The sequence below is a fragment of the Spinacia oleracea genome, chromosome 3, assembly GCF_020520425.1.
Source record: "Spinacia oleracea cultivar Varoflay chromosome 3, BTI_SOV_V1, whole genome shotgun sequence".
NCBI lineage: Eukaryota > Viridiplantae > Streptophyta > Magnoliopsida > Caryophyllales > Amaranthaceae > Spinacia > Spinacia oleracea.
In genome coordinates, this window is record NC_079489.1 from 60,180,802 (window position 1) to 60,202,937 (window position 22,136).

Sequence of the window (22,136 nt, forward strand, 5' to 3'; positions counted from 1 at the left end):
GGTGGTTGATTTTTCAAGAGGGTAAAGATTAGGGCTTAAGTCCGTCTTCTATATAGCTGAAAGTGGCACTACTGGACATTGGATTGTAAAGGACCAAATTTGGTAACTACTGACTTGTTTACGTGTGGCTTAATGGTTGTTAAGTTGGTTGATGCCTTTCCAATCAAGAGTGTCTAGAAAACACAGTTACTGATAAGGCTGTATATAGTCCCCTCTTAACCCAATCGTGCAATGGGCAGAGCTTGCCGAGGGGTATTGGATTGACAGGTTATTTTGTTATTTTACTATTTGTTTCCATGACGGCCTCATTATGTCTCCCATGTTTCACTACAATTATGTAATGGATGATCTGTGTGTAGGGAATTAGATTCTCCCCTATTACTTGTGTGTTTTAGTTTATACTTGTGTAAGAAATCTGTAAGAATGCTTAAGCCCGTAGAAGTCAGAATAGGTGACACAGATTTGCTGGGAGCTCTTGTACGGAAGTTACTTCTAGAGTGCGCTTGTTTAACAATCCTAGAGGTTAGGGGAACGAAAGAGATGGGAGGGAAGAAGTGTGCTTGCATTTATCTTCCAAGTCTTTCTAATATTGAAAGGATTTGATTTGCTAAAAGGGGAAGGACAGATAATAGATCCCTCACTCTCCCCCTCCTTCCAATACACTGTTAGATTCTGCATGGTGTACTTTTAAGTGATTGGGTTAATCACTGTATTAATTGCTGCCAGTTAGCAGGATTTTTTTTATATTTTTTATATTAGCTGTGTAGAAAGGATTTTGTTGCTTCAAAGCATATAACCTCCAGCATCCATTATAAGCCCGTATTTCTGTAAATCTTTGTTTGGAAGAGAAAGATCCAAGGTTCGGTAATCAACTGGTTTTTGGTCACATGTAGCTATATCATGAGCGCAGTATGTTAATTTTTTTAGGCTAGGATGAAATAGAAGTTTGTGCATCATGAATTTGATGAGGATCATGGATGGAATTTGGAAGAGATACTTCAGAAAATAAAGTGGATTCAAAATTGTAATTGTGCTTCTGCTGCTTAGAATAGTATTGGAAATATTTGAGTGGAGGTTCTGGAGGATGTCCCCTTCTCCTACCATGTGCTTTTGTTACCTTTGTTTGAATTAATAGGAGTACATGTAGCTCAACTTGCTAAAATAATTTAGTATTAGCTGTTCATGAAGTTGCAAAACAAAAATCCGAGTCCTTATTTTTAATGTGTTTAGATGCTTCCATCGCTTGTGTCTCCTTTATAACTACTCCCTCCGTCCCTTTTTGTTCGCCTCATATGCCGTTTTGGTCCGTACCCAAAAGATTGCCCAAATACTAAAAATGAGCATGGGGAACACAATTTTGCTCTCACAAAAATACATATGGTTCCACGGTTCCACCACTTTTATCTCTTCTCAATTTCACTCTAACCAAAAATGAACAAAGCAAAAAATGGCTTGGGGGAAACAATTAGGGAAGGAGGGAGTACTTAAGATGAATTTCCCTGCTCCATCTTTCTTGTTGTATGGTCTAACTCTCAGAGTAATATTCTTAAGATGAATTTCCCTGCTCCATCTTTCTTGTTGTATGGTCTAACTCCCAGAGTAATATTCTTTTGCACCTATTACCTTGTATCCCATCTTTTGTAAATACCTCTCTCTTTGAGGCTATACATTTATAATAATTAAAATTTAGTCAATGTGTTACTTTTATATATAGTTTGTTATCCTTCGATTTTACGGAGTGTGCCCTTACCCTCCTGCTCGTATCCATCTACACGCCTCTTCTTAGATTAGGAAGTGTGTTTGCCCTTTCCCCCTTTCTGGTAAACTCATCTCCTCTCCTATGGCTTGGTAGCTCAACTGATCCTTTGTTCCTACTTTTCTTCTTCGTATTCGCTCCATTTACCCAATCTATCCAGGTATAATACCTTTGAACATCAAGAACACCCATTAGATTTGTCCTCGGTTTTTATTTCTCTGATCAAGGCGTTTCGTCAGCCTCCGTACTCCTCTGTCTTGAATTCGGCATCAATACGTTACATCTGGTTTCCCTCTATCTCAAACTCTTCTTTCTCATACTTTCATTGATCTAGGGTTCCTCATTTCACAAGTTTTGAGAAACAACCATCACAATTCTTCAAAACACACGGAATTCGCAGAAATCCTAAATTAGCCCCTTCATAAATATCCCATCTTCTTCCTAAACCCTAAATAACCAGGTTTTTTCAATTCATCAGGCTTCTCTGCATACGAAAAGCAAGACAGAAAGAGGATTGAAGCTGATATAATTGGAGCTTGTTATTTTGTCAAGTTTATACGAAATTGAAGGTTTACTCTTCAAAATCTGTAAGCTTCGACATTAATTCCTCTGTTCATGTTATTTATTTTAAGTTGTTCTTTCTCTTATTTTTTAATTCGTTGTTTCTGTTTACCTAAATGATTCTTCTATGTCAATGTTCTTATTTTGATTGGTTTTGTATAATTTTGGTTTGAATTTAATACCCTGATAATTATCATATAGTGGGTACTCCTCCAATTAATCAGATAATTCTGGTTTTGTTGGATTGTTTGTTTAATTGTTTCCCACAATTCTCCTTAAGTAACTGAACAAAGTGGGGGAGAAATTCTTGGTTTTCTTTGGATAGTTATCATAATTATACTTGATTAAGTGAAAAAAGAAAAAAATTAAAGTTGTATAAGATAAACAAACAGGGGAAATTATATTACTGCTTGAATTGGGTCTGAAATAATAAAAAGTTGATGGTGTTTGTTGACAGATACTTTGGAAGTTTTAAAGAAAATATTGGTTTAGCTTGCAACTTTAGTTTTTTTTTCTTCTTCTTTTGGAGTAGCGATTAACAGTTACAGTTACAGTTGATTTGTAAATTGTATAATTCTCCCTACATGGCTACATTATTCCTTCAAAAGAAAAAGTAACACAGAAGTTGTATTTCTTATAGAGAATGATATACAAAAATGAACTGCTTTGCTATTAAAAAAGAGGCTAAAATTTTACTCTAAATCACCATACCATTATTTCTGAGTGAGGCTCATATAGTACCTTCATTACGGCCAGTGGAAGATCCAGAATCAGCAGTGGCATTGTGTTAGCATTTTGGTTTGCGAAATTAGCTATTGAGGCAGCAGTCCTGCTTATTACTTTTAATCAGTCTTTTGGTGTTGTAGTCATTGAGAATCCTTGCTGGTGCTTCAGTTTAACTGAATGATACTGACAGATTTTCATTTGTAACCGTTTTGCGTGGATAAGGATTTCATATAAGTTTCCTCTTATCAAGTAAAGATGGCATCTTTGGAAGAGAAATAGTCATATAATTTCATAATGACCTTGTGTTAGATCCTCAATTTATTTGAAGAACAACTGAGATGGTTTTCTATGAGGATCAATATTTATGGTCTGCTAAAGTGCTAGATATTTTTGATGTTGGATTGAACTTGTTTGTCGGCTGTTTATGTACCATTTTTTTGTCACCTCCCTCCCGAATATTCGAGCAATTCTGATTTTTATTATATTGAACTGGGTGGTGGACAGTTTTGGCTAAAACAAACATGGCGGCTTATCTTCTCCGCAACATTTCTTCAGTAATCGATATGATCAGCTCAGTGCCTAATTGAGAAGAAGTGTCTTGCTTTTCAGGTTTTGTGTAATTTGTGTTTTCTTTAATTAACTAGCATATTTTCTCAATCTACTCTTGCGTGATTGCTGGTATGGATTGTTTCTTGTAGATTAGTTCCCAAGATTTAAAAAATAAGGTTCTGGAACCCGAGTGTGTATTAGAACAGAACCTCGAGCTTTCTTTCTTTCCTTCAATTCTACTGGGTAGCTTATGCTGATTGAGATGGTGTTTCTTTCATGACCAGGACAACGAATCAAAGCATTGGTCTTCTTTCCTATACATGTCTTTAAAAGGTTTCATAGTTGTTGTCAGCGGCTGCCATTCCTGTATTTTAGTAAGCTCTCTTGGTTTGATTTCTTACATTACCTCCATTTCTGAACTTATCGGCACTAGGGGTGATCGTGGGAGTTTAAAAACTCAAATTTTGCTTACAAGTATCAGTCCGTAATTTTTTTTACTCTAATTATGGTGGATTGTCAAGCTACCTTCTTGTGCCTGTTTAGGTAATTGTTTTATTTGTAGCGTATATTTGGCATTTTTCTTTGTCTATTACTATTTTGTAATTATCTACTATAGTATTTTGATGCAATTGGTTCTATCTGTCTTAATATTAACACCACCCACTTTTTAAATTATTAAATGTCTCGAATTTAGTAGAAACGGCACGACCTGGTTAATTATGTTGTAACACCCCGACAATTCCCTTTTTCTAAGATAACCCTTTTATAAATATAACTATAGAGAATTATCAAAGTATTATCGCCCGTGTGAAAACGTAACGGCTTATTCAGAATTTTGCAGCGGAAAACATAAAACTAACTTTTAGGTTCATAAATAATCGATTACATATTAAGTCCAAAAACCAATTAACGAAAATAAGGAAATACGAATAGTACGACAAATTTCAAATCCAAATTTACAAACCAAATCACTTAACCAAACAAATCTAAATACAAGCTCTCTAATCCCGATCCCAATGATGCATCATCTTCAAACCTGTAGATGGGCAACGCTTATTGATCCTTAGTGACTGCTCACCAAAGATGGGTCATCACAGGATCAATAAGGCATAGCCATGATCAACACACACAAACAAAGCACGTAATCAGCAAAGCTGAGTACTACATACTAAGACAATAATAATCCTAACATGATACTATTAAACGATCAATCCTAACATGATACTAATGAACATAAGTAAGGATAACCAAAACATATTGACTTGAAGACTATACTTGACTGAACTAGACCTTTGTATCATTAACATTGTTTTAATTGAAATAGTCAATGGACCGAGTTGCTACTAGAAGCCTTCACTAAGGAAGACGAGGTACGGGCGCGACTCCGTAACCCCAACGACCTGCGATATCGAGGAACGTTTGACTAAAATAGAACCGGTGATCAATCCGGCCCCGGAAAAAGTCATAGGCAACCTATGACCCCAACTCCTGATTGTCCGTCACTTCAGACGTGCACAGTCTAAAGCTATTGCTACTCAGTTTCACTTTACATGATTTACAAATTGAAACCCTGTTATGACTCAATAATCACGTAAGTCATACAATCCACATTTATTCACAACTGTTTTTTATCTTGGAATTAAGTAAGTGATCACAAAGGTATCAAACAAGACTCATTCCAATTAAATCCAACCTTTCCTTTAATATTGATCAACTCCTCTATATGGGTATAACGTTTCAACTTACTAAACAAGGTCCTCGGTCCTCATAAAGTAGTGAAAAGCTAAAAGGGAACAACCATCAACCGATCTGAATCAATATATACAAAGTAATCTAGTGTTCCCAATTAAACGTGTTTGCATCAATCATCCATACTAACATGTTATAATTCTCAAAATGCAATATAGGTTCAATATGTCCATCCAACAATATTAAACATGAAATTTCAACCTGACTAAGTTCATCAACAATATCAACATAACCAAGTTCATCAACAATTTCAACATGGTTTCAACAATTAGCACACATTCGAAGCACACAGGTATGTACGTACCTTGTGTAAACAAACTGATAGGCCACTTTAACACTTTCAAAAGTCGCCTAAAGAGAATTCTCCGCCTAAAACAACCAACAAGTAATCCCAATCAATTTCTAATCATTGGCAACCATAATAAAGCATTCTAAATGCATCCTAAACATATTTAGAACTTTCCCCAATATCAAAACTTAAACATTTGATTTCCTAGCATCATAATTATTGAACTAGTGATTGAAATTCGTTGAAAACTTTTTGCAAACATCGTACTTTAAATTTTCAGCAATATAAATTCATTTAAAATCTTCACCAAGGTCAATCTACGTTCCTAGTATCTCAAAACAACAAATTCAATAATCCATACTCAACCTACCATGATTAATAATCATAAAAACCTTGAATTTCATACTTTAAACAATCAAAATTAATATTTCAAAGTAATCTCCACTTTTGTCCCCATTCCCGAAAGGGAAAGGTTCGAAGATGAAAACATAAATCTCCACTTGACAACGCATCTCCTATAAAATAACGAATCTCAATCACCCTTCTCGTTTCACCCAAAACCTGCTATTTATAGAAACCTGCTATTTATGGAAACCTGCTAAAAATAGTAACTACCGTAAAGGATAACTTCTAAAAGTGGCAAGTCATAAAAAATAGAAACCTGTCAGAATTAGGTGTTGCACTCCAACATAAATCCTAAATGAGATAGAAAACTGCGAGAATCCTATTCCTAATATGATTCGGAAATAAGAGTTACGTATTAATTAAAATCCTAACGAGCCTAGAGTTTGTAACGGGCCCAGACGCATTCCGTCATGAAATTGATACGCAATAAAAGACTCGATTAAGTCTCAAACACTACGGATTTCAGGAATCCGAATCTGACTAAGAAAACGGCCCAGACCCTATTTTCAACACCTGGCTCTGGGCGCCGAAATCTTCGGCGCCCAGGCCTAGGCGCTGGAATTACCTGGGTACGTGTTTTTTCCTAATTCTTTGTGGATTAGAGCTCTGCAATTCTATATTTCCACAAACTCTTTTCTATAAATATAGCCCAAGTTCGACGTGAAATCACAACACACAATTCATATTCTGAGTATTGACTCCAACCCCTAGCCTAAGCCTCACGCTGCGAAATTGTTCACGCGTTCTGTCGCAATCGATCCATAAATCGAACAGAACGTATCCTGTCCCATAATTTGAGATTCGTTAAATAAAAAGGAGAAATAGCAAAGTCAAAGTGGTTAGTTTTCTGAGAACCGTGACGCACCTCTCAAGGGTGCGTCGTAATGTGTCCCTTTTCTATGATTTAATTGCTTTCCTCGACCTTTTTATGAACTGTTAAACTAATTAAACCTGATTTTTGTATCACGCTTAATAAATATAATATTTTTGGGAAATTGGATTATCATTCTAGGTCCCTTAATGCAATTTAAATCAGATAATCGCGATCGATCTAGTATTATATGTTGCATATTGCTAAAATCAACTCAGATTAATTTAATAGTTAACGCATGTCCCTTCAATTATTTATGCTGAGCTAGTAAGGATATCCTGCCTCTGGAGTTATCGACGAGCGAGTACTCCTCTCGGTAGTTACAGTCCCCCGAACCCTCAATCTCTACCTTGCGGGTGTATGTTGAGAGATCCCCACACCAGGGATCACAAGGGAACCTACGGCCGTCGTGGTCAAACATAATTGCACTCCCTTTATGTCACGATAACCGGGTTTTGTCAGTTTTTCTCATTGTCTTTAAAAACTGAATGGCGACTCCTATATTACTAGTCAATTGGGTGTAAACTCACAGGAAATCCAATTACACTTGATTGAATAAAACGAATCATCACACCAACGAGGGACGAGGTCACGCATTAGCCTCGTGCTTTTTCGACCCCCTCATAGTGGCGACTCCACTGGGGATAGTGAAGGAAATACTCGTGCTTGTAGGTAATCAAAATAGCCGAAGGGTGAAACGATCCTACCCCGCGTTTATTTCCCCATCAAGTTGGGACGACCTGAAAATCAGCATATTAATGTGAACGGGCAGAACCGCATAACGAATCTTGGCTCCCTTGGTGTTTCATCTCGGTAGTTGGGGCTAAGGATACCCATCGCCAACCGGGGGGTGCATACGCTTCGAATGTTGTCCACTCGGCACTTTCGCTAGTAGTACACCCGTCCCAAACCCAATCGCTCGCTCATTAGCTCCCTCTCGCCTGCATGCCCCCTTGGCTTGCACTTGCGAGTTGGCCTTCTGGGACGAAATTCGCCTGTTGAAGACACTACCTCGACCGGGGCATGTGTTGGATCTGCGATAGAAGCGGTACCAAGCCAGGCGCAAATAACTACCCATAGAAGCCTATCATAAACTACATGACATATTATTATTGCCTCATGATGGAATGTTAGTTATGTGTAGCGAAATATATGATTGTGTGTGACAAACTATCCTAGAAAAACCAACGACCCTAAAAATTGCCCAAACATTCATAAACCAATTTGCCAAAGAGTTATACCGAAATACGTGTTCCGCAAACCCGAACGATCGCCACAAAAATGAGCGACGCTCGGGATGGCCTGTAACGAATCCCACAAACGCTGCACAACGCGTAAAGGACATTATTAGACAAGCACGCAAAATCAAAGTCGCATAAACAAAAAAGTAGACGCAAACAGAAAACAAGAACCAGCCAGGGACGCATTTTCAGCACCCCTGGCTGGGCGCCGATATTTCTCACGCCCTTCTTTGGGCGCTGAAGTTGCTGCCTGGCCTTTTGGTCAGGCACAGCAGCCTCGGTGCCCACGCATGAAGAAAATACGTAGCAAAAATAATGCGTCCCTGGCTGGGCGCCGATATTTCTCACGCCCTTCTTTGGGCGCTGAAGTTGTTGCCTGGCCTTTTGGTCAGGCACAGCAGCCTCGGTGCCCACGCATGAAGAAAATACGTAGCAAAAAAAAAACTTTTCCAAAAAAAATTGCTGCGAGGGCATATGAAAAAGCACTCGATTGTAAAAGCGACTAAAAAATAAAAATAAATAACTCTTTGTGTCGTTGTTAGGCCTCCTACTACGACAACGCTCGGCACCAAAACCGAGCATGCTAATTAAAAAACCTTGAATGTCACATGGGCAAAGTATTCAAAAAAATAATGTTCGAATAAAGTCTTCAAGGAAAAATAATGTTCAAATAAAAAATAAATAAATCCGAGTCTAGACTAGGTTATGCCGAAGTACAATCTAAATCCTAAGTCTTAGTTGTCTTATCCATAGAATCGGTCCTAATACTTGGTGTCGTTCTGCAAGTTAAAAGGTTAAACCATATTGAGTCTCCCTTCCTAACATTTAAGCACCCATATGTAATTGTCATCCCTTGCTAAGAGTCTATGGCCTCAATACTCTCTCTCACCAATAAAAAGAATATATTATAGTATTTGCAAAATGGAAACAATCACATTCTGAAAATCATTCCCCCATAGTCGCACAACTCCCAAAGTGAACCTAAGCTATCAATACCATTGGCAAAAAATTAATGGCCTCAAGGCTTATGATCACATTGGGTCACGACTATCACAGTCCTCTCGAGCCACTCGCTCCTTGAAGTGCTCCTAAGTACGGACTCAAAGATTTTCCATGAATGCAACATGACAAACCATGAAAATACCCAAATCGGCATGCCATAAGGCTACCATTGGGGTAAAACAATACACACTAAGAGAGAAGCCGCACTAATGATTCTAGTCTTACAAAAATGAAAATTCGATCTCCCCAACTAACTACCTTGCCAACATTAAGCAAAATGGCGCATGACAAATGAACACCCAAGGGTTAAAATCTAAAGTGTCAATCAACGAAAATTATGGTCCAATTAGACCAAGTCTGAGAGTCGCTTGGTCAAGTGTTATAGGCTTACGCCGCGTCATTATTTTGAGTCTAGGCCACCTCCTTGTATTCATACACGGGTTATAATCAGAAAATTAATGAAAGTTTGAGTCTAAATCACGACTTCCAATTAAATCCCAGAAACTGGAGTCTGAAAAGAAACAAAAATATTTTCGATGTAATTCTTTCGTTGAATTTCAATAAGGTAAAAACAACATTTTGAATCTACGCTATTTGCACCTTTTAAGAAACGACTAAATACGCTTGCAAAGTAAGACAATTTAAAAGGTCCACCCTAGGCCTACTAAAGCTAAAGGTCCACCCTAGGCCCACTAAAATTAAAGGTCCACTATAGGCCTACCAAACGAGGCTCACTCAGTCTCGCCTCGTGACTCAAAGACCACAACCATCTACCTTTTAGCCCAAATAAAAAAAATTTGAAGGATTTATGTTGGGGAGAAATCCCAAGCAAAAAGAAAAAAATAGAAAGAGAAAAGGGAGAGCGAAAAGGGAGAGCGAAAAGAGCAAGCCATGAAATACTTAAAAAGAAAGAGAAAAGGGAGAGCGAAAAGAGCGAGCCATGAAATACTTAGCCCGTACCTCCCAAAGTACGAAATTTACCCAAGTAAACGAAGGAAAAGAATTGAGTCAACCAATCCAAATCATAAAATTCTACGATGTCTACCCTTTCCAATCCTTATGCTCTTAGACGCCTTCGCTCTGGGGTCCCTGTTCAGCTCATTTAACCCATCCATGTTCTCATTGCCATAACCCAAGAAACCATTACTTCAACTCTTGTTTCTGAACTTGTTATCAACTGCAAACCACGTACGACCATTGACACGTGCGTCATACCCATTATTTCCAAAACCTGCTCTTACACCACCATTAGCATAATGACCATATAACTTGTGTGGATACATCCTGTTGATATACCCTTAAGCCGTCCCCATGCTACTCATTGGCCTTGGTTGATGTAAACTCATGACACTAGCTTGAGGCTGCAAATTGTGAGTCCTAGCAAATATAATCCTCGTGCTTACTTATACAAATTATCCTATCTCATTCAACCCATCTTTCAAACCGTCTTGAGTCACGAATAAAAAAAGAAAACAAATGAAAAGTACAAAAAATAATAAATAATAAAAAATACTTTGCAAAGCGCCTTTAAAGTTCGTCTAAAAAAGGGAAAAGAAGCATTTAACGCACCAAAAAAGATCCGCCCAGAAATAATTTTTAGCGCCCACAGCTGGGCGCCGAAAACTTTGACGCCCCAGCCTGGGCGCTGAATCTCTCTGCTTGCTAAAATTTTGTCCAGAAGTGCTCGTCATTTTATCCGCACATGCACGGAAAAATAACAAACACTTGGAGGGGTACAACACGTATACGTACCACCAAAAAATACATGTACTCAAAAAAAATATAAAACAAATTTTTGGCAGCAGATTTAAATAATAATAAACTTCACTTATTCTACCATTTCAAATAATATGTTTCCACCTCGGAACATACTTGTTTAAAATCGGCATTCTAAGAAACCATTTTCTAGGCTAAGAACTACGCAAGACCTGATTCCAAATTAAATCTATTTAAGGCGGATACGTAGGCAATCCATGATTCGGTCCAACCAATTTGCAAAAATATTAAAGCCTATAGAAAAACAAGAATAAAAAATAGAAGTCCCTTATTGAAATTTAATTACTTGCAATCCAAGTCGAAAGAAAAATTTAAATCAAAGGAAGAATCCAAGTCACCAAGATGCCAAAACGAGCATACATCGAAAAATAATAAGGGCACGTACCCTTGCCAGAAGGAGCACTCACACTCCTAGGCACTTAGCCAAGACTCAAAAGACCGCTTTGCCTCAATTGAATGGGGGCTAGCGCAAGCGTCCATGACCCCTAAAATACTCGACTTGACCCTCCCTAAAGCGAACTAACTCACTTAAAGACTTTCTTTCACCACCAGACATACTCGTTCGCTTGAAGACCTCCTTTCACCACTAGACACAGTCATAATCGCCAACAAGTAGTAAAGGCAGTAAGCTTTCAATAAAGAGAATTGTTCTACGGCATCGCCCCATCGTTTCTTCGAACTCAGGGCACCCGTTCATGGTAATTCAAATGCTTGCTAATCCCCTTTGAAAAAAAAAGAAACAGACATTGTGAATAGGACTTGGCACTTAACCAAGGCTCACCCTACTCAGACATATGACACGGGCATCTAAAATCGAAATCTGAAAGCATCCTTAATGGGAAGACATAATAGCAATTGGGGGCTAAAAATTGAAATGAAAGAGCTAGGGAAAGAACTAAATATACCTTGACCTTTTGTACAGACATACACCAAGTAAATCTAAGTCAATTTGAAAACGGTTTATATTCCTGCAATTCTAGAAAAGATGGCCCTAAAAGCCCAAAGCATATGCCAAACGGGCACAAGTAATATCTTGACGCCTGCACCCTGGCTTCCAGCAAATCCTTAGACAACATTCCAAAAATCGTAACAGTATTTTGATTCACTCATGTGATCCTGTACGAACCCTTCTATAAATCAACTTGCTTAGGACACCTCGGATTGTACACAGTAGGATTCGGATTTTTAATAACTTCCAAATAATTTTCAAAGACTTCTTCGAACATAATAAAGAGTCGTTGGTTTAATTTAAGTATGCGTTTATCCCGATGTTGCAAGTGAGTCAAAAAGATTTCTAAATATGATTATGGGTAAAGAAATGCAACTAACTTTTGGTCAAGGCACACTTCCACATGTTACTACCTTGACCATGGCGATGTCGCATAATACGACATTTACAAGAGAAGTAGCAGGTCACTACTCGAACGTACCTCGCACTAAACGAGGTCTGGTTCAAACTATTCATGATCCATGTCACCATGAATGCATAAAGACGTATGCAAAGCATTATAGCACCAAGCCAATCCCGTAGCTACAATTGGGGGCTTGAGAAAAACACTCTAAAAATGGTCGAAATGACGATTTTATCGCAAATTCTCGACGCTAATGCTATACATATGTCATAGGGGCTCAATTCTAAGCTTTAATCGTGCAAAACGAACCTTAGAATGGATAAAACCCCTCCCAAATTCTAAGCACTACTTAGAATATATAAAGTCACCCCACTAACAAGGGTAACTGAAAATCGCGAGTCACCAAAACTCCGATCAAACCACTGCACATAACGCTCGCCCTATAAAGCGCCCGTTACACAGTCTACATCGTTCCAAAGCAAAAGCGAAAGAAAAAATACTGTCAAAGTTCTGCCCAGAAATCATTTTCAACGCCCAGAGCTGGGCGCCGATATCTTTAACGCCCCAGCCTGGGCGCTGAATCTTTCTGCTAGCCATGTTTTGCCCAGATATAAAAATAAGAAAGAAACACCTATGAATCCTCGCATTGAACGAAGTAATAAGCCGTGCAAACCCACGCAGAAGGTGCTACACTTGTTCGAGCACCTGAACCAGGCGTGATGAAGTACTCCAATGCAAAAAATAAATCCCAACACCTGGAGGAATGTTCTAAGACACGTTGTTAGGCCACACAAGCCTACGTCGCACCATAAGTTCAACCATCCCACGGTACAAGTCTAAAAAAGGAGAGTAAGGCATATTGCACTAATGTAAGCACGACCAAGAGCACGTGTAAAAGGGGCAAAAACTACTTGTCGCCCAAATTCAAAATGCAAGCCACACGACTTCTACATTACGGATTAAAAGGTAGCCAAATATTACTTACCACGGAAGGGATAGCTCGCACCTACACGAGCGGAACCCCAAGGCATCTTTCTCAAAAGAACCTACAAAATCGTACGCCAAAAGAAAGCATCCCAACATGCATACTTGGGGGCTCCAAGCTACGAAACAACCATAATAAAAAAAAGGTCTCGAAGCAAATGTTTGAACAATCGAAAGGGCACGATGTTTGAGCCCACTTCATGAATGGGCCTGAACCCTATCAAGCTTCTAAGAAAACTATTCACAATCAGTCATTGCTCAAAAAAAATGATTCAAGCAAACTGATTAATGGACCGCACACAACGGCCATTCTATGAACACTCGTTCGCACATACATGTCATCATTCACGAACGCATTCAAAAGAAAAAAATATATACAAGAGCGATCAAAGTCTTACGCCTCAAGGTATGTTCCTCGGGCCATATAGACTCGCCCAACTGTTGCAATAACTGTACGCCTTAAAGAGCAACAGTTCCTTAAAATAATCGCCCCAAAGCGACAAGCACCGTAGTCCACCAATTGGCTACGACTTCTCAAGAAAATCATCACGTTCTAAAAATAAAGAAAAAACAAAAGAGAAGAGAATACATAGAACTTCCAAGTGAAATAGACGAATGAACAAAAGGCCGACTGTGTCATCAAAAGACCAGCCCAAACAACACTTTCAACGCCCCACCTGGGCGTGAATTATTTCAACGCCCAGGCCTGGGCGCCGAAAATGAACCCAGGCTCAAAAAAGGCCCTAACTTTATTTGGCCCTGCCGCATCCATTCGACTCGAAAATTGCCGATTTCCTTACTGAAAGTCGCACCTCACGACTTTGTCAAGAGTAGCACACCACTACGAAGATCGCTCGCACTTACGAGCACGATCCCAAACACAATCAAGGACATTACAAAATGCGTATCCCCAAAGAACCTCTTTGACAAGAATTTACCGCCAAGCACGAGTGCTTGGTGGCTCGAAAGAAAATATATATTCAAAAGAAAGTGTGAAAAGTTAAAACAATATTCCCAGACTACACTGTACGAAGTCCCGTGTTTGGATAACCTCAAAAGATAAAACCGGATTACGACCTCAAGACAAAGGTCGCCGTTGATACTTATACATAGTCCCCTAATCAAGGACCCAGGTAATGGAAAAATTGAGCCATAAAGACTAGCTCAAAACCATGAAAGAAGATGACCACAAGACAATGGTCCGTTTAAGCCGTTGTCAACCCACATTCAGGTTGCAACTAAATTCGAGCATCCCTCGAAAGAATTCGCTCCTGCGAGAATGAATAAGAAAATAAATTCTCAAAGAAATCACAAGAACAAATGAAATAGGGACTTGCCCACCTCAATCGGGCAAGATCGCGCCACGAACCGCGCGAGTTCCAAATAGAAAAACGAATTCAGGGACGTCCACCCTCAGCAGGACAGGACTCGCTCACCTTCAGTGGGCGGGGTCTGCGTCACTAGCCGCGCAGATCCTCAGTTTTCGAAAAATAAAAATCTTCAAAAAAAAAAAAAAAAAACAGGCTCGCCATCTTCAGCCGGCGGGGTCTACGTCACGAACCGCGTAGGTCCTTATTTTCAAACAAATTTCAAAACAGATTCGTCCACTTCTATCGGACGGGGTGTCCACCCTTAGCGGACAGGCTCGCCATCTTTAGCCGGCGGGGTCTGCGTCACTAACCGCGCAGGTCCTTAGTCGCTGCAGCGATAACTTTTTTGGTTTTCCGTTTTTCCCAAAAACGATGTGAGTAGCTTTTGGTTTTCCGTTTTCCCAAAAAAAAAGCGATGTGAGTAGCTTTCCCTTTTTCAAAAATTAAAGGATTGATTTTCCGTTTTTCCCAAAAACGACGTGAGTAGCTTTTGGTTTTCCGTTTTTTCCAAAAAAAGAACGATGTGAGTAGCTTTTGGTTTTCCGTTTTTTCCAAAAAAGCGATGTGAGTAGTTTCCCTTTTCCAAAATTTAAAAGATTGGTTTTCCGTTTTTTCCAAAAAAGAACGATGTGCTGGATTTTCCTTCGTTTTACGTCCCATAAAAACAAGGGGGTTTTTCTCGTTTAGCTAACCCTGAAAATGAGAATCTTTAAAAACATTTTTACCTCGTGATTGGGCTTGGCCAGGCCCAATTACACTTTACAGCTTTGATTTCGAAAACATCTGTAGCTACTCCCAATGACAAAGTGAGGGAGTTTCTACGCACCTTTAGATCCTTCCAATGACAAAGTGAGGAAGTATCTATACTATCAGTTGACAAATCCCAATGACACGTGAGGGATATGTCGACACTTCAAAGTGATGACCCTTAAGTCAAATGTTATCACTCGGGGGCTCGTGAGACCCTCGCAAAAAACAGGTCACCATGGCTTGTGTGACGCACTCCGTCTAATACTTTGACCATCGTCTTACTCCAAGACTCAGTCAAAGTGGGGGCTAACTGTAGACGCCTACTTTTGTCCCCATTCCCGAAAGGGAAAGGTTCGATGATGAAAACATAAATCTCCACTTGACAACGCATCTCCTATAAAATAAAGAATCTCAATCACCCTTCTCGTTTCACCCGAAAACTGCTATTTATAGAAACCTGCTTTTTATGGAAACCTGCTAAAAATAGTAACTGCCGTAAAGGATAGCTTCTAAAAGTGGCAAGTCATAAAAGATAGAAACCTGTCAGAATTAGGTGTTGCACTCCAACATAAATCCTAAATGAGATAGAAAACTGCGAGAATGCTATTCCTAATATGATTCGGAAATAAGAGTTACGTATTAATTAAAATCCTAACGAGCCTAGAGTTCGTAACGGGCCCAGACGCATTCCGTCATGAAATTGATACGCACTAAGAGACTCGATTAAGTCTCAAACACTACGGATTTCAGGAATCCGAATCTGACTAAGAAAACGGCCCAGACCCTATTTTCAACGCCTGGCTCTGGGCGACGAAATCTTCGGCGCCCAGGCCTGGGCGCTGGAATTACCTGGGTACGTGTTTTTTTCCTAATTCTTTGTGGATTAGACCTCTGCAATTCTATCTTTCCACAAACTCTTTTCTATAAATATAGCCCAAGTTCGACGTGAAATCACAACACACAATTCATATTCTGAGTATTGACTCCAACCCCTAGCCTAAGCCTCACGCTGCGAAATTGTTCACGCGTTCTGTCGCAATCGATCAATAAATCGAACAGAACGTATCCTGTCCCATAATTTGAGATTCGTTAAATAAAAAGGAGAAATAGCAAAGTCAAAGTGGTTAGTTTTCTGAGAACCGTGACGCACCTCTCAAGGGTGCGTCGTAATGTGTCCCTTTTCTATGATTTAATTGCTTTCCTCGCCCTTTTTATGAACTATTAAACTAATTAAACCTGATTGTTCTATCACGCTTAATAAATATAATATTTTTGGGAAATTGGATTATCATGCTAGGTCCCTTAATGCAATCTAAATCAGATAATCGCGATCGATCTAGTATTATATGTTGCATATTGCTAAAATCAACTCAGATTAGTTTAATAGTTAACGCATGTCCCTTCAATTATTTATGCTGAGCTAGTAAGGATATCCTGCCTCTGGAGTTATCGACGAGCGAGTACTCCTCTCGGTAGTTACAGTCCCCCAAACCCTCAATCTCTACCTTGCGGGTGTATGTTGAGAGATCCCCACACCAGGGATCACAAGGGAACCTACGGCTGTCGTGGTCAAACATAATTGCACTCCCTTTATGTCACGATAACCGGGTTTTGTCAGTTTTTCTCATTGTCGTTAAAAACTGAATGGCGACTCCTATATTACTAGTCAATTGGGTGTAAACTCACAGGAAATCCAATTACACTTGATTGAATAAAAAGAATCGTCACACCCACGAGGGACGAGGTCACGCATTAGCCTCGTGCTGTTTCGACCCCCTCACAGTAGCTCTTTTTCTGAATTGAATATGTTGCTGCGATGAAATTTTGTTATCTTGGTCATTAATTTATGTATTTTTCTTTCTCTATTTGATGGGGTATACTTTGCATTCATGAATTTCATAGTTGAATCTTTCAATTGTTTATTTCTTTGTTCACTTATTCAGCATTCTATTTGACTGTATTTGCGGTGGTAATCAATCATCTCTCCCATTGCATCCCAGTTGGGAACTAGTTCGTATACTAAGGAGTCTCGTCGAATTTCTCGGGCTATTCGCCTTACGTTCACTGTTCGTGTTAAGCTTATGGGTCTTTTGTTATGTAGTATTATTGGAACTGTTCAGATTGTGCTTTTAATTTGGTTTTTACTTTTACTTCACTTATTATGTTACTGTTTATTAATTGTACAAAGTATATTAGAACAAAGTTGGTCATATATTGCTAAGAAATGTGTGGAACTATAGTGATATCCTAATACGGAGTACATATATTGTATTGTGTATTACAGAGTACCTAAATAATATTGTTGGTATTTTGTGAAATACGGAGTATTCGACTTTGATTGGGGTATTGCTAAGATTTGTAAAGTTTAGCCTCATTGATCCGTTGGAATGTTCTTCTTTAATATGCTATTGATAAAAATTAGTTGGGTGGAATCCTATGTTAGGCATAAGAAAATTGGTTCTAGCAGAAAATGTAATGTAGAAGGGATTGAATCACATATCAATATTTTAAAGCCTTCATACCTATTGGGAATTTATTCTAGTTGATGTCAATTCCAAATTATACGGACTCTGGAAACAATTTGGAACAAATTTTTTATTTTGATATTTTAACTAGTACTCTGTAGCAGACTACTACAGGGTCAATGTGTTTTGGTTTATAAGTAAATGAGTTTGTTTTTCACCTTAACCCCTCTATTGTCCTCTGTTTCAATGAATTAGATGTTGCATCATGAAAACTTGAATTCTGTATAATGTATCTAGCTAGTGCTCTATAACTCTATACTTTTGGAGTATTATCCACATACACAGAGCTAGTAAAATCTTGTTTTTCATCATAAGGAAAAAGTAAACCGCAAAGAATTGAATCCTTTTCTGTGGGACAGTGGAATTGGCAATCCCAAAGATGCAGATCAAACAAAGGCTAAAAGCGATCAAATTTTGGCATCTTCTTTTGTGGGGGACGGTGGAGCAAGCTGGAGAATGCTGGCTTTGAATCGCACCAGGAGCAAGCAACACGCGAGGGAACAAATGGTTCTGCAGTATGTTGCATGTTCATGAGCTACGAAGGGCATGTTTATAGTTATGCCAAAATTTATTCTGACATTTTGAACTAATGGAAACTTGATCTTTTACAGGTTGTTAAAGAAAGGTGATAACAGCAGGTTGATCAAATTATTGGAACAAAACTGAAGAGGTATTCTGTAGTACCGAATTTTAGGCAGCTAAGATTAGAAGAAGAGGAAACTTTCTAGGAAGTAGTAAGAAGGTATACAACTGCAAAAACCCAGATACAATGTTAAAGATTATACCTATATTGTGGAAGTATAAAAGTGGTGCTTATATGATCCATGTATTTCAATTATGAACAGGTTATAATTGCAACACCTAGGCAGCTGGAGAGTTTAATACGACTTAGTGAAGCATTGGCACGGATGCATTTCTCTGAATGGGTCAGTTAATAACTTAATATTAAGTATTTCCTAAATCACAGGTACTAAATGCAGTACAAAATATCCTAAATGCAGATTAACTTAATGAAAGTAGGAGCCCAAAAGACCAAAATACCATTTTCTTATTAGCTTCCCTCTCGTTTATGTGTTAATGAACTGTTTCAGTGCTTAGCAGTTTATTAGCTTCCCACTGCAAAACTTGTTGGCTATTTTCATGGAGATTACTAATTATACAGTAAAGAAATTAATCATGGCAAATTGGAAATCCATTGGGCATGTATAAATATCTCTTTTTCCATCAATGCCTTCGTTACATCGCAGATTCTTTGTATTTGAATAAAATGAAGGGAAGAGTTCCGGAAAATACTTCCAGCAAGTGGCCAAGAGTTTCGGGTGGCTCTTACGGAGAGTGGTGACTAGTTCCGGAAAATATTTCCGGTAGGTGGTGAAGGGCTTTGGACAATATTTCCAGAGGTTTATCACGGATTCCGGAATTTCACTCCGGTTGTTTAATTGGTTCGGAAATTCAACCAGCTCTTTAATTATGATTATTATTGTTGTTGTCGGTAATACAAGCTGATGTTTTTATTACGGAGCACCAATAACAATTATGGAATAAGCGAAAAAGGATACAATTTGAATAATAACTGCAATGTAAAATAATCATCATAAGGCAATTCATCTTATTTTACATCGTATCAGTCAGATGAAAGTTAAACACTTTGAGAATGGTTATATTTTTTATTTTATTTTTTGAGTGAAGAGAATGGTTATAATTAAGTGATTAAGTAGTTTTTTTAACAAGTTTTTTTTATCGAAATTAAAACAAGGGCAGTTTAGGTCTAATAAAACTAAAATAAAATTAAGTTGTCCTGCATTTAGGGAAAATCTAACCTGCATTTAGTACCCCTCTTCCTAAATAGACTGTCATTACCAAAATAGTGGAGGATGTTATCAGGATATAATTTGTTGTACATGCAGGTTGAGATGTGAGATGTGACTGAAGCTATTCGGCTATTAGAAGTTGCATTGCACCAAACAACAACTGATCATCCCATAGGTAAAGGTAAATGCTGTTTAGCCCCTGAATGGATTAGCTAAATGTGATTTTTAGAAAGTCAGTCTATCAGAGAAGCTTGAATTAGAGCTTCCTTTCACAACTTTCACCTATATATAATTTCATCTTATTTTACTTTCATTAATTTCACTTTCTCCCTTTTCCTTGTTCAGTCTTTTAACTTCCGGCTCCTTTCTTGTTTGATTGGTCATGTTTGATTGGTCACAGTGAGTTAATTACGATCTCCTATGTCGATTCATGTTAGCCGACCCCAAAACATTTTGGACGAAGGCTTTGTTGTTGTTGTTGTTGTTGTTGTTGTAGGAGAAGAGTGCAGCCGCGAAGAAGACTGCAGAGGGGAATTTATATCATCAAAAGCATGCTCGTAGAGGATATTCTAGCTTAGACACCAAAAACTTCAAGCACATCCGCTAATATAGCTCTACCCCACACAGCAGCAGTATATAGTCAGCAGCAGTAAGCTTCTGTCAGCAGCAGCAGCAGCTGACTAATCTCCCTTTGTTGGTTCTTATTCTAGCTAGTGACATGAGAGCATCAATTGTAGGCTCACTCTTAATTTGCCCCCTCTTAGTATCTCTCCTTGTACACCTCATCACCCCCTCTTAACAAGAGTTAGTTACCAAAAACACCAAGAAATAGACTATCTCTTAAACACTACATCTTATATAGTTTTTTAATATTTTTAATTTTATTTTTAATATTTTTAATTTTATTTTTATTATAAAATGCAACCAAAATACATCAAATTCTTCCACCTCACCCCACTCTTATTTTTAAGAGCTACCTCTTATTTAGAGGAAGTCACAATCAACCTCTAAATAAGAGGTAGTTAAGAGTTAGCTCTTATTTTTTAAGAGGTAACTCTTAAATTTTCTCTCTCTTTAAGAGTGGGCTAAGAGTAAGCCACAATTGATGCTCCGAGGTTCCTCCAAGCTCATCTATTGTCAACCCTTTAGCATACATGTCTGTTGGAGTGTTCTTGTTGCATTTACTTTTCACTTGGTTGGTGGTTGAAGTGTTGGACTATGGACTTATTGGAGTTGCTCTTACACTCAGTATCTCTGGGTTACGTTGAAGGAACAAAAAAATAACTCTAGTGATTGATATATCTTGTGTACATTATTTGTAATTTTATTTTAGAACATATTTATGTAATCATTTTTATTAGAGTGTTGCAAAATTCATTGACGTTTGGAAATTAATGGTCAACTATTTACTACTCATCAATATATGGCATTTTTGGTATTTTGAAATATGTTTAGTTATTTTGTGTCATAAAATGTTATATATTGCAGCCAGTGAAATTATGAAAAAGAAATTTGAAAAATTACTTTAATAGCGCTTCATATACGTTTGCTATTGTAAAATAATTTAAAAGTTGGCGGTAAAATCTTTAACAGCACACATTTAATAGCGCTTATAATGTGTTGTAAATGAAATAATTGAATTATCCTAACAGTACATTTTATAGCGCTTTTGACAAGCGCTATTAAAAGTGCTTTTTACCTTTAATAGCGAAGCCATCAACAGCGCTTCATGAAGCGCTGTAAAAGGCCATATTAAGCGCTATAAAAGGCATTTTTTGGCGTAGTGATAATTCAAATTAATAAATCATGAATAAGCCCTAACTTATAATTCAATCAACCAAAATTGAAATTAATTCGTTTATAATCTCAACCTAAATCTGAAAATCATGTTCAAACCATAAAAATTATAAATTTAATATCAATAACATAATTTAAATTAACAACTATAATTAATTAAAATAATTAGTTACTTAGGGTTTAAGAAATAACCAAGAATTAAAGAGGAGAGAGGAGTTTGGCCGGCTGACAGATGGTGGCTCGCGGCAAGGCTTGACCGGCGGACGGTGGTGGCTGTCCTGGGTCGCGGTGCAGCTTCGCGACAATCGAGAAGAGTTAAGAGGAGAACGAAAATAGAGGTAGAAAAGAAGGAGAATCGAAAGAGGAGGAGCCGAAGGTTACCGTGCTCGTGGTGGTCGGCGGCTGGGACGGCGCCGTGGAGAGCAAGGCGGAGGAGAGGACACGGCTTAGAGAGAGAGAGTTGCTGCTGCTTGTGTGCGTGAGGTTGGAGGGAGGAGGGTTTGCTTTTTTTTTTTTTCTTTCTTTCTGGTTTCACGTGGATTAGGGAAAAGGGGGAGGGAGTATTGTGTTGGTTTATTGGTTTGGGCTTTGCCCAATTGGGCTAGGAGTAGGATTTAGGTTG

The 22,136-nt window shown here is 38.3% G+C and overlaps 1 long non-coding RNA gene across 6 annotated transcripts; it reads left to right on the forward strand.

The window, feature by feature from the left end:
• The first annotated feature begins 1,617 nt into the window (after positions 1-1,617).
• Positions 1,618-20,622, forward strand: LOC110799019 (uncharacterized). Of its 6 annotated transcripts, none has more exons than XR_008930542.1 (7): positions 1,724-2,343; positions 3,548-3,966; positions 18,266-18,421; positions 18,518-18,648; positions 18,752-18,832; positions 19,154-19,348; positions 19,814-20,622. It is a non-coding gene; the product is annotated as an uncharacterized lncRNA (long non-coding RNA). The 6 variants fall into 6 exon arrangements; XR_008930543.1 differs by having other exon boundaries at positions 19,154-19,270; XR_002536276.2 differs by lacking the exon at positions 19,154-19,348 and having other exon boundaries at positions 1,725-2,343; positions 3,548-3,652; positions 3,877-3,966.
• The last annotated feature ends 1,514 nt before the right edge of the window (positions 20,623-22,136 follow it).